The sequence below is a fragment of the Lepisosteus platostomus genome, chromosome 14 (assembly GCF_059453375.1).
Source record: "Lepisosteus platostomus isolate fLepPlt1 chromosome 14, fLepPlt1.hap1, whole genome shotgun sequence".
NCBI lineage: Eukaryota > Metazoa > Chordata > Actinopteri > Semionotiformes > Lepisosteidae > Lepisosteus > Lepisosteus platostomus.
The window spans coordinates 35,273,730-35,287,182 of NC_142624.1; the positions used below are offsets into that span (position 1 = coordinate 35,273,730).

At 49.6% G+C, this 13,453-nt stretch overlaps 1 protein-coding gene across 3 annotated transcripts in view; it reads left to right on the top strand.

The window, feature by feature from the left end:
• The first annotated feature begins 350 nt into the window (after positions 1-350).
• Positions 351-13,453, top strand: part of dgkg (diacylglycerol kinase, gamma) — a 79,099-nt gene continuing 65,996 nt past the window's right edge. For all 3 annotated transcript variants that reach the window (XM_088605953.1, XM_088605956.1, XM_088605955.1), the window contains exon 1: positions 351-827. The gene's annotated coding sequence lies outside the window, so the exon portion shown is untranslated. The remainder of the gene's footprint in view (positions 828-13,453) is intronic.

The window sequence follows — 13,453 nt, forward strand, 5'->3', positions numbered from 1 at the left end:
ACTGCCCAATAACTGGGTCAAGCAGGTGTGTGAGGTGAGGAGGGTGGGGCGGGGGGCTGGCGCTGAGCAGTGGCACATCCTGATGGGGGGGGGGGGGGGTCATTTTTGTCTTCGTTTCTTCTTTATCCAGCTGCTTCTCAAGAGATCGGAGGAGCAACGCGTGACTGGAGCCGTTTTCCACAGTGACGACGGCGGCGGCGACACCGCTCTGGGAGCGCGGAGTGAGAGAGCTGCTGCAGAAGCGCACAGGATGCAGAGAGAGCTCGTAGGGGGGCGGGGGTGAGAAAAAGACAAGAGCGCAGGCGGTTAGGGAGGGGAGGGCCGGCCGTAAGAACAGTGCTGTGTGACATAGCAGCGCTGATGAGAGAGAGAGAGGCGCGGGGAGGGGGGAGAGAAAGAGTGTGTGAGCGAGGTCTGTGCACGGGCATCTAGCCTTGCAGAGAGAGCGACGACGGAGAGGGGGGAAGAGAACGAGGAATCCGGAGAGGAATATTCAGGAGGGAGGAGGCGTAAAGGGAACCTAGAAACGCCTCTATTAAGTGGTGCCTGAGGGGAGATATTACCGCCGCCAACAGGACCGGGTCTGCCGATTCTGTGTCAGCCGCCGGCACTCCTGCTACTACTTGTTCTCCTCCTCCTCCTCCTCCTCAATGAAGTCCGCTCCGTAAGCAGGACGTCTCCCCGTTACCTGGCCGCCCTGTGCCCGGCGGTGCGCCCAGGCGGCGCGAGCTCCCTGACGCCGGTCCGGCCGGACGGGGGGGGCTGTGGCTGCGGCGCGCGGCAGACCGGCGGGTGGCAGCGGCTCCTCATCCCCGGCGCGGGCGGAGGTAAGGCGCGCGTGGACCGCCGTTGATCAGCCCGGCTGTTCCCTCAGCATCTCCACCCCCCCCCCCCCGTCCAGCACAGACACACACACAGTCACGGCGAGCCGGGTTCCCCGATTCCCGGAGGGCTGTCGTGCGCTGTGCGCGGCTCCTTCTCTCAGGTCCTGCGTCTGTTTCTCTCGCTCTTATCGCTGGTGTGTCGGAGAAAACACTCGCAGTTCGACGCGCGGGGAAGAAGATGGGGTCACGCTTTCGTTCAGGTGTCACACAACATTGTTAGGACTGTCTGTGAATCGTCTGCTCAGATGTTTTTGATGATGTTGCACACAGGGGTTATCATTTAATAACACGCTCCTAACTCTTAAGGTGAAGGGTATCGTTCAGGATGAGGGGTTTGTTGCTGACAGTCCGTGGAAGAGGTCGGTTGTTATCACGACTATGTCACCCTGTCAAAATTGTATTGATACATTCCTTTGCAAAACGGTTATAGAGAGAACGTTTGGAAAACCTTTTAATCCGGCATGTTACCGAAAATGGCATTTTCTCTGCTTGCGCGCGCACACACCCATCAAGAGCCCCAAACTCTGCTGTCTCCCCTCGAAGGCGCGCGCGGCTCAGCTGAATTAACTTTAATGTTTGGTCCCCTCCTTGCAAACAAAGCTAATTGAGTGTACGCTGTATGGGTGTACGGTTATGATGGCAATAAACGGGACGGTGGAGTGGCATTCATTTAGAGTCAATGGGCGATGATCCGGCTTGTTCTAAAATAAACACAGATGCTCATCTGTCTTTGCGGGCTGCTCGGATTTATGTTGCACACAAAATAACAAATTAGAGACTTGGTTTTTGAGAAGCCCCTTTGGTCTGACTGGGACGGGCACATCTGGATCCTGTAGTTAAGCGCACTGGTCTGTCCCGCGGTCTGTTGACCCAGAAGTCAGCTGCAGTCCTACAAGGCGTCGTCCCTCAAACCCAGGCTACGGGAGAAGCTGGTGAGCACCCCGTCGCGCACGGAGCGCTTCGTGGGAAAGAAACGCGCCGCGATCCGGTAAATCTTTGTGTGAAATTCTGACTGTACGAAAACATGGTCGAATGTGATTCTCAAAAGCCGCTCGGCTTGTGCCTTCGCGCTCGGAACAGGACAGCTGCCGGAGATAGTGCAGGTCACGCTCCCGGAGATAACCGGAGTTAAAAGCGGTTTTTAGCACTACTCCTCTAGACAGCGCAAAAACAGACTTTAAAAAAAGAACCTGACCGGTTGAGGAATAGTCGGTCTCCCCTCCTCAAACAGAGGCAGCGCTGAGCCCTCTGGGCAAGCTGGCCAATCTGTAGCGCCTCTCTCACTCTGAACCGTATCGCTGATTTCCCAGAACTCATCGCAGTTCATTACGGTCCCCACAAAGCTGTGTGTGATTGATCCGAGCTAAGAGACACAACGATGATTGCAAAATCGTTTTCTCGCAGGGATTGTCTTGTGTGTTGAGCGCATTTGTTTTCTTTTTGCATTTCCTATTGTAGGGAAGGTGCCTTGTGTGAGGCAGATTGCCAACTGCGGTATCGCAGAGAAATGAAACTTCTTCATGAACAGCATGCCCAGTGTTTAGCTGAGTGGACGCAGCTCGGGTCTGCTGGTCAGGGTGCAGGCAGAGTGTTTAGCAGAAACAGCCCCCCGGCCAGTGGACAAGGAGAACGCCGCACGCTGGGCTCTGGCAGTAGTGTGGGCAGGGGGAAAAAGAGGAAGGGCATCGCAGCCGGGAGATCTGGTTCTGGAAACAGGACACTGTGGGGATGAAACAGGTGCTGTCTTGAGATCAGCACTGTGGACAGGAGGGAGGTCACGCAGACACCCTGGAACTGGTGCTTTGGAGGTCTGACCACAGGGTGTGTATCTCCTCTTTACCCACGAGCCCGGCTGGGCGTTCAGACTGGCCATTCCCACTGCACAGATCTGCACATCCATGTGTCGGAATGATTTTCAGGCAATAGTTGCTCCTTGTGTATGTTAGGCAGAATCCCAGTTTCCCCAGTTTTTCTCTCTCTCTGGTTTTGGTGCGGTTCTCAACTTTTGTTGAGTTTACCGTAGGACGTTACAAGCAGCGATCTCAAGAGAGGCAGCTATCTCGAGAGTTTTTAGAGTCAGCGTCCTGGTCAAATGTGTCATGTTAAGGTAGCTTCTTTTTCCATTGATTGTGAGCGAGGTGTTTCCTGACCATAAAGCAACAGGAGAGTTCCTTTTATGCGCATCTCAAAAGTTAGTCCAAAAAAAGACCCAAAGTGCTTATTCCAGCAGAAAAGCATATAGAGAAAATATTTTTTGTTTTGTGTGTGACACACCAGCCCTAGACTAGAGCGGGTCATTATTTATCTGATACAAAATAATAAAATATGAAATAAATGTGGAAGGTCAGAATGCTGGCGAAAACCTGCTTTGTATATTGAGAAATAATCAAATCCCTCATTACTGGTGAAATAATAGGATGATAACTGGATTTAAACAAATGCTGTTAAAATATAAATATTATGGACTATGTATACACACAACATAACACTATATATTTATTTTCCATTGGGGTGATAACAATCTGTAGAAAACATAATTAGAAATGCAATAATGTTTTCTACAATCAGTGTTTGGACTGAGTGAAATAACGCTCTGGCATGCGAGAATTATATAATAATATAATATATATATAATTTTATTCTGTCCTTCTTAACCTCAGGGGTCAACCCTGGATGTCAGTTCTTGTGATGGACCTACAGTACATATGTATGTGCCAGAAACCTTCATATAATTCACGAGAATGTATTGAATACTCCCTCGTCGTCTGAAAAATGCATTAAGAGAAATAAGTAAAACAGCAAAAGAGTCAATCACTTAAGAATTCACATTGGTTTGAAAAATGGGCATTCCGTATTTTTTCACAAACGGGACGTGGTCCATCTATCTATCGGACTGGTTTCCAGTAGCTAATTGATCTGAGGTTCTCCTTCAGACCTTTTTAAAAAGAAGCCAGGGTATGGTTTTGTAGCTTGATCCACACTCCCACATCCCCTTGTGTAAAGAAGTGCCTCCCGTTCTCAGTTTTAATGCACTTAACTGGAGTTCCCTCTTGTGTCTCATTTGTCATTTTGAATGACGGAGCCCGGACTCGTCATTGTCTTCTTTGTTCAGGACTCTGAATTGCTGAAGATGTAATCTCACATCCCCTGATTTTCTCTCTTGAGAAACATGAATAGGAGAGTGATATGTAAATTCACCTTGATTCTTACTGAAGGTTTAAAAATAGCACCCAGCGCACTTCAGTCCCACACGACTGATCTGATTAAGATATTTTATCTTACTTGTAACACACTGTCACAGCTGATTTTGAAGTGCTGTGAGATGGTGCTCATCGTGAAAGGATGCTCTGTATAGAAACACACGCATTGATTCACTGAAAGATAATATCCCCCCATTCCAGACCCATACCTGCCTATTCGTCTGCTACAGTCTGGAACATAAGATTTCCCACATAACTGCATAGAGTGAAGAACACCTGAACCAGCCCAAAGACTCCCTGCACTGTACTGTACATGGGTCCCTTCCTGATCCCCACCCAGAGGATCACTTGAAAGAAGGCTAGCACCAGGTTGGGCCTGCATTTCAGTATCTCTTTACATCAAAGAGCCTTTACCAAAAGACTAGCAAATTGTGTACACATTTTTCCTACCTGCAGCTGAACTGCAGCTAAACGTTTCCAAAGGTGTGGTGGTATTTTCGGAAGGCTTTTGATACAATTCTGCGTAAAAGAATAATTATTCAATTTAAGGCTGTAGGCATGCAAGGTAATTGTGTATTTGGCCAGAGAACTGCTCAATGGATAGAGAAACAGGTTAGAGGCGTGGTGTGAGTGCTCAAGGGAGTTCCACAGGGGTCTGTGTGGGGACCACTGCTCTTCTTGATTCCTACCTATAGACTGCTGGCAAACTAGTCGAGCTCACAGATGGTACCTAAATATGAGGATTAGCAAGTATCGAGGGGGAAGCAAAGGAAAAGATTTAGACAGAATTCAAGACTGGGCAAACACCTGGCAGATGGCTTTTAATGCGGACAAGTGCAGAGGCTTAACAGAAACAGAAACTATAAATGTAAGATGGGAAACGCCGAGCCTGAAAATGATGACACTTCGGTGTTTATGTGGACACATCGTTAACATCTTCTACACACAGTGGGAAAGAAATAGGGTCAGGATATACTGTATAGTTAAAAGTGTAAATGCTGTATTAAAACTGTACCATGTAGTAGTAATACATTGTTTAACATATTATATACAATAAATTTAACATAAGTGTTATTAACACTGTTGCAATTTCAGAGCTTAAAGGAACGTCCTTCATTGACAGGCTAAAGGAACTGAAGCTTTTTAGTCTTGAACAGACAAGACAATGAGGAACCTGATTCAACTATTCAGAATTGACCGAGTGAACCTAATGCACTTCTTCAGAATCTTAGGGCTCAATTCTGGACTAGAGGCCGCACCCTGAAATGAAGGGGGCTTTTAAAAGTACAGGAGGCACTTCTTTCCCAGACCAGTACCTGTCCGTTCTTCTGCTACATTCCGGACAGAATTACTCAGACCCACGGAGACACATGGGGTCTGGAGCGCGTTGTCAAAGCTGATACACTGGCTTCTTCAGTATAACCTCCTTTAGCAGAGTTTCATTTGTGTGGTCACCTCACTGCACTGCTGGACTTCACTGTGTTTTCCCCAGAGCATGTGTGTGCGTCATGGTCGCGTATTTTATAGAGTGAATTCCTAGCTGTCGTGGCTGGGTATACCAGTGCTGTAACTCATTGCAGCTGCATACAGCCCATAGTTGTGCATGAAATAAAGTCTGGTTAATCAAATTAAACGAGCTCTGGCGCTGGCCATTGCACTCTTTTAATCTCCAAGCCCATTTAAAGCAATTTTCTTTCACGTCAGGAACTGAAGATGAAGAAGTGGAAAATGAACTCGGCTTGACACCAGTTGTTGATCATCGTCCGCAGATTTTGCCTAGTCGCTGTGCTGAGATTTTAAACAAAAAGGAGTTGCCATGACATCGGACATCTATAAATACCTTCAGTATTTTCGACCACGTGTCCCCAGGGGAGCTGAAACCGTACTGCTGGTCACAGCTCTGTTTTCTCAGCTGAACTGCGTCACCCTGCCATGGCGGTAAACAAAGCGTGTTAAAACAGAAAGAAGAAAAACATCTCTATTTCTCTTCGAGGTCTTCTCATTACGTTTTCACTTCGACTCAGCCCCCTGCTGCACCAGTGCAGATGGGTGTTTCACAGCGCCACAGTCCCAGGAGGGCTCACGAGTGCTGCGTCTCTCTGTGTGGCCATGGCTGTAGTGACAACAGTCCAGAGCTCACCAGATAGCAACACTGCACAAGACACCCCTGCCTGTCCACTACTGCTGAGCGATTTAATACTGAGGTTATTTCCCATGTCTGCCATGGGGCTTGAACGTTAAGGTCCGTTTAGGCAAGTAAAGACTGTTGTGTCTGACTCCTCACTGCTGCCTGTTGTAAACACGTGATGTGGTACTGGGAAACTCCACACTGACTACATCAGTGGACAGCTCTCTTTATTGCTCTTAATAACGTTAACCCAGTTTCCCAAACTGTAGTAAATTGAAGGCGCGTTACATGTGACTACATGGGCCTTCCAGGTTCAAACGTGTTGAATGGATTTGCAGTGGCCTCACAGGAGCGCTGATGTCCACACTCATTGAGAAGGAGGAGTTTCCGTAAGGAGCAAGCTACATCATTGAGAGAACTGCAGGATATCTCTGTGACTATAGGGCCTGTGAGGCGTGGTGAGCCAGGGTGACAGGGAGTGAGACAGGGAATCAGGAGTGAGGAGACAGGGAGTGAGACAGGGAATCAGGAGAGAGGAGACAGGGAGTGACACAGGGAATCAGGAGTGAGGAGACAGAGACCAGGAGTGAGGAGACAGAGAGTGACACAGGGAATCAGGAGTGAGGAGACAGAGACCAGGAGTGAGGAGACAGAGAGTGACACAGGGAATCAGGAGTGAGGAGACAGGGAGTGACAGAGATCAGGAGTGAGGAGACAGAGAGTGACACAGGGAATCAGGAGTGAGGAGACAGGGAGTGACACAGAGAATGAGGAGTGTTAGTGAAATCAGAGAGGCTTGTGTAGTGAGTGTGTTTGTGGCCTCAGATTGCTGTGTATAATTTCCATCAGTTTATGGTGAGTTGGTTCACTGTGTGAACATGTATGTCATTTGGAAAAAGAGGTGCCAAATGACTGTGTACAGTATTCTATGTTTGCGTAACTTTACCAAGGGTTACATAGGTGAGAGCGCATCCTTCAGACACAGTGAAACTGAGCATCGGGAGTGGGGAGGAGGGGATTTTCGGGGGTCTCACACTGCATTGTTCCCATTGAGTCAGTCAGGTAGGAGTGTGTAATGAGTTTGTAAATGAGCGAGGGCACAGCTGGGTGACTAATGTGGCTGTAGGCTTGAAGCTTTTGTCACATACTGCATAGGTCTTCTGAAATTAATCCGAATGGTATCTAGTTTTCCACTGCTCATAGCTCAGGAGCGAAATGACTGTGGAGTGTGAGCTCTGTGTGAGTAGTGAGGTTTGGCCGAACAGCAGGAGGAAGGGGGTTCCTGCTGTCCCTCGAGGGGTTCAGAGCTCTGCGGGCGACAGCCGCGAACCCTCTCCGGCAGGGTGTCAGCCTGGGGCGACGATTCTCCCCCTCTGGGGTGGAAGATTGATTCAAACTCGCCGTGCAGGGCTGAAGCTCTTGGTTTCTTGAGAAACCAAGGCGCACATCCATTCTCCAGCCTGCAGATCATCAGGCAGCCCAGCCTGGAGACAGTTTGACACTGAAAAGCAGTTTAAACATAGTGTTTCAATTCCCAAACTTGTCATTCTTTAGGACAGATGTCTAATTTCATTCCTACAAAAAATGTCAGGGATTCACCCAAACATACACAGTAGCATTAATTATTCATTAAAATGGTTATTTTGCTTTAGCAATAGCTCTTCTACGATCTGATTTCTGTTTTCTTATTCACCAAATAATTACAGAAGGTTACATATTTTGTGGCACAGATGTGCTGCATAAGTAATAACAGTGCTTGAATTGTAGCTGATTTCGTTGTGTTTCATGTCCTGTGTGGCCTACACACCTCGCACGAGATTCTGCGAATCCTGGCCTGACGAGGGATCGAGTTTCAGAGTCATTTCTCAAGACGCGGGAGTCTTGGCGTTCTGACTTTTCTGTCACTGCGAGCAGCGAAGCGAGAGGCAGTCACAGGCGCTTCAGCCCTCGCCAGCGCGCTGCCGGGTTCACCAGTTTCCCTGAGCCCCCTGCGAGGGAGAATGGCTCAGATGTGGTTTTTCCATGACGCTGAGGACTAGAGCTAGCTCCAGCCCCTGCCGCGGGGCCTCGCCTGAGATCGCTGCGGGCGCTACCCTGCCAGGCTCCCGCGGTGGTCTTCCCCGGCCTGTGATGGATAGCGTCTGTGCTCGCGTCTGTCCGCGCGGCTCCGCGCTCCAGTCCGGCAGCACGCGGCCCTCAGGGCAAGAGAGCAGGGGCCCTGCGGATCATCAGCCAAGGAAGGAGGAGATGTGGCGTCCCCATCGCGCTCTCGTTTGTTATTGTATTGTTTTTTTTTTCCTTTTCCTGGGAGCAAACCATCATTCGTATGATAAGATATACTGCAAGTGTGCCATGTTACAGTCTTCTTGATGAACGGGACCAGTCCCCGTTCTGGGTGAAGGAAGGGGGGTCACAGCCACAGCAATTCAGTGCCTGATGCTAAGGCACTTCAGGAAGAAAAGCCTGGCGTCAGCATCCAGCAGATTTGGATGGAAAGGGATTGCTCGCCGGGGCAGGTGTGTGTGCTTCAGGAAGGAGTTCCCTGACGCTCTCCCTGACGCCAGCGCTCCATCAGGCAGAGACAAGAGGCTTTCCCCCCAGAGACAGCTGTACCATTGCCTCTCTGGTTGAATCTGGGTCGTGGGAACACAGGAGACACCCCTCCCCTGCTGAACCCCGACCACTCGGCAGCGCGCAAGATCTCGGGCACCCTGCCTCATCGGCGGCTCGTTGAACCCAGACTCGGGCCCCGGCTTCCGTCACACACTTCCTGTCGGCTTCCTCGTCGCATTCTCCCGCACACCCCTGTTGACTCCCCGCGGGGCTGCTCGGCCCTGTGTGCCCTGGGCTGGCCCCGAAGGAGCGCCTCATCTTGCCCTGTGGGAGTACCTGGATCCCTGGGGCTCCTGCACACTCTGGGACTCTGCACGCCATCAGACCTGGGGTAAAGGGCACAGTACACATTCCCAGCCCTGCAGGCTTACCGGTTCAGCTGTTTTTCTCAATCCCATCTGACCCCTGAGCTTCTTAATTGCATCCGTTACTAGCTTCATGAGGTGGAATTACCACTGTTTCCAGGTCCTCTACGCGTCGCGGGAATGAGCAATGACTTCAGGCTTAATTTAGAGTTCCAGACTGTTGAAAACAATGGAAATACAGTAAGTTCTTTTTTTCACTGCAAACAGAGTGGCAAAATGACCGCTGGTCCGTATTTTCTGTCCTGTGTTGTGCAACTCGAGAGCCCCGATGCCCAGTAGGTTGCGTTAAGGTCCAGTCTCGTCGGTGGGTGTCAAGGATGACGACACTAAGGGGGACACTGGACACCATGGGTTTGTGGGTTGACTTTGTAACCCCAACAGGAGATCGGTGAGGGCAGCTGGCCTCCCCTGGGCTGTTCAGATAAGTCAGGCATACGACAAAGCGATATCACAGGTTGCACAGCTCCTATTTTTAAAGTACAGTGTTACAATACTGGGTGCCAGAATTCTCTGCTGTTGAGCATGAGTCAGGCTGAAAGACGATTTTCATCCTACATATCTACTGAGTCTCATTCCCAAGGGCTGACTAAACGATGAGCCGCAGACTCAGGTGAGGCTAGGGGTCTTTAATAACACAGCTGTGATTAGTGCGATCAGTGGAGCAGGGGAAGGCCTCTAATTGATTAGACGCCTGGGGCAGGCTCGTCATGCCTTCAGAAACACTGTCTGAGCAGTCCCGGCTGTTGCTAATTTTAAATCTGTGAATCAAGTGCGTGTAAAAGGCAGGGCGGTACCTTGCAGGCCTAAGTAGGCAAAAATCGGAGTTCTTATCTGGCAAACGACTGCAGCATCAGAGATAAAAAAAGTCTGCTATGTAAAAAAAAATGGCACAAATATATCTATTTGTTTTAATGAGCTTCTGCTTCCTTGGTGTGATTTTTCTTTTTGGCCCAGTCCTGGGAGTGATATGAAGCTGAGCAAAAGTGTGTTGTCTCCTCAATGACACATTTCTGCCTGTGTGCCTGGTGAGGGTCTACCAGGACCAGGTGAGTCAGGTGGAAGTGTGGCGTGACTCTGGACTGGGCTGGACACAGTAATCTATCTGATTGCTGACCTTCCCTCTGCACTGCCTGATGCGACTGGAGAAGCACTGTGGATCCTTTCTGTGGCTGGCCTGTGCTGCAGATGACTGGAAAGTCAAAGAGCCTTGCAGAGCTTTCTGGACCCTGTATTCTCGTTGTGTGTCTGACCAGTCAGCCAAGAACTTCTTACTGGTATTGCTCTCCAAGTAATGGCGAACACTTCAGGTCTACAGACAACGCAGAGACAATGCAGGCGTGGAAATGAGAGAAACAAATAAGAGTAATGTTTTCTGCAACCTAATTTTGTAAACTAACCTTGAGGTGCACAGCTTTGAGCGTCGTGTTGTGAGTGAGAAACTTTTTTCGAGAGGCGCATTAGTGCGATGTAATGAAATCAGGAACTACAGTAACAGAACAAGGCTCCCGCTCGTTATTAATCCAATCACAGGCTCCCTGTAGAGTCAGGGACACACAAGGCAGAGCAGCACTTACTGCTGGAAATTGAGGACATTTGTTCAGCACAGGGGTAATGAATTCTGCCATGCTTTCATCCGACATTGAGGAAAACAGACAGACTAATTTGGCATGAAATTGCTGAGAAAAAAGCATTCAAGCAACTGATCATCGAGGAGCATTTGTGACAGTGTTGGGCCGAGTGGAGGATGGAGTGTTCGAGAGGAGGCAGGAAGTGAGAGATGGGGTATTAATGGATACAGCAGTAGGAGAAGAGGGAGTTTAATGCTGGAGGGAGGGAGACGTGAATTAGCTATTTATTGCTCTGTCAAGAAAAGAAGGAATGTGAATAAAGTGCTCTACTGCTAAATATAGAGAGAAGGATGGGGAGGTGGGGTTTTATCTGCGGAGGGCCAGAACAGGATAGAAAACTTTTAGCACCAGGGAGGGGGAGAGAGGCAGAGGACTGAGAGAGCCCGCCTGTGGCCGGAGGGAGCAGCAGCTGAGAAACGGTCAGGGAATGACGTGGAGGCAGGGAGAGGGGAGGACCTCAGAATCGGAAGAGAAGGAGAGACGGGACCGCAGCTCGGCCGGGGGGCCAGGGTCAGAGCCAGGGGGAGCCGACGGAGGTGGAGAACGGCGGCTGTTCCCGCGGCGAAACCGAGCAGGGAAGGGCAGCCGAGAAAGCCCCCCTCCCCGGCTCTCCCGGCCGCTGGCTTTAAAAGGGAAGGGGCTGTCAATGAAACGAGGCTCTTGACAGCATCATGGTGGAGGCATTTAGGCAGAGAGGCTTTTTTCTGTTGCTGGAGCTAGCAGAGAGAAACAAGACGCAGGCAAGAGTTCATCCATCGTCGGTGGTTTTTTTTTCATTTCACAGTCTCTTAATTGGACGCCGGTATGTTCATAGAGACTGTTAAACCCTCTCTTTCCGTCTTCAACACATTTTCTGAAGCTCCGCGTCCGATTTCATAGTCCTGCTGTTTGTCACAGGGCTGATGAAAGTGCCGGGCTTTTGCCTTTAAAATGAAAATAAATGCCTTTATTCCTGAAACTCACCGTCAGACGGTGTCACCTGGTGCTTTAGAAAGGTAATCACCAGAGAGCGATTTTCGCTCCATTTCGGCTGCAGGAGGCCTGTGGTGTGGCAGGGAGGCACTGGAATCCTTTTGCACCCCTTCAGTGCCTCTGAGTGACTACAGCTGGCAGACCCGGGCTCTCAAGCCACCAGTCAAGATGAGTCCAGGCACTGCTCACGCTAGCCTGGAGAACCTCAGGAACCCACTTTGGGCTGGGATTCCCCCAGTGCCAGGTGTTTCCGGGCTTGGGTCGAGCCCAAGTCAGTTAAGGTGTTGCTCGCTCACTGGACCCCGATGACTCCCCATCGCTCACCCCTCCTGCGGACTCGCTCTCAGGGGTGTGCCCACCCGAGATGCACCTGAGCAGTTTCCCTTAAGCTCTTTCGGTTAATTGATATGATTCAATTCAGGGGAGACAACGTTTTTAAACAGCTCAAATCAGTGCAGGGGTGTGTCTGTCATCACACATGGTGCACATTACACAAACCACCACAAATACACATATTTTCCAAACAAGCTATCCCACTTTTTCTCATTTCAGATTTGGGGGATAAGAACATGATTGGTTTTACATTTTCTGCAGGCGTTACTCAACCCTTCTTATTATACTTTATACTGGCCTTTTAGAAGTGCACTCCAACTTTGCTAAAGAGGATATGTGTGCGTGTGATGAAACAGTTCCCGACAAAGTCTCCAGAAATCATGGCCTTGTTTAGCCAGAGCATAGCAGGGCTATCAATCTGTCCTCTCTAAATGGCATCCTGATCAATAGCTGTCTCTCTCTGGCAGCCTGCACTCTATTAGAACTTCCATAAATAAGCTACAGTGGGTGGAAAGGCCAGTGACAGTCTGAGCACAGGCTCCAGTCCCAGCAAAGCAGATCATCTCCGAGACTGGGGCAGCCCTGTTCTGAGCAGGACAGCAGAACAGGGAGCTCCTGTGCATGTCTGGACCTTAGGAGGTGAGCCCTGTGCAGTCTGCTGAGATCTTGAAAGACAATTATATCTGAGAGGACCATCTTGATTTATCACACATTATCTCGTCATCGTAACATTCACTTATCTTTGCCAAGGATGCTGTGTGCTGTCATACATTCAGTCGGGCATCATCAAGGCAAATTTGCAGATATACGCAGTTTGGTTATGCATTCGTAGGGTATATTCTGACAGCTGTCCCAGAGAGAGGCAGAAAACCTTCTACAAAACAAATTGGCCGAGCTTGTGCAGCACCTGGTCAGTTGTCATTCTTTGTAACCAGAAAAAAAGGCTTCTCTTTGTGAATCTGGAAACCTGGTCTGAGCAGCTGAATTATGACTGAACTGGCATTACAAATGGAACATGATGTCTTCGGCTTGTTTCAGTGCCCCTGTTCTTCACTGCAGCATCATATCAGCCACTGATTTCAGCTGGAGTCTTTCAAGCAATTACAAGGAGCTGAACAGTTTAATTAGAAATTCCTGCCTCTGAATCCCCAGAGAGTCTCCTTCAGGAGAACACCCCAGAGGGGCGAGCAGCTGTTCATCGGGGCCCAGGGAACGCGCTCTGACGGAGCAGTGGGGGTGCAGGGCTCAGGCAGACTCTGTCCCGGGACTCTGCACAGATTCAGGAAGGTCCAGGTATTCCCGGTTCAAGAAAGCATTCTCACTTTGTGAT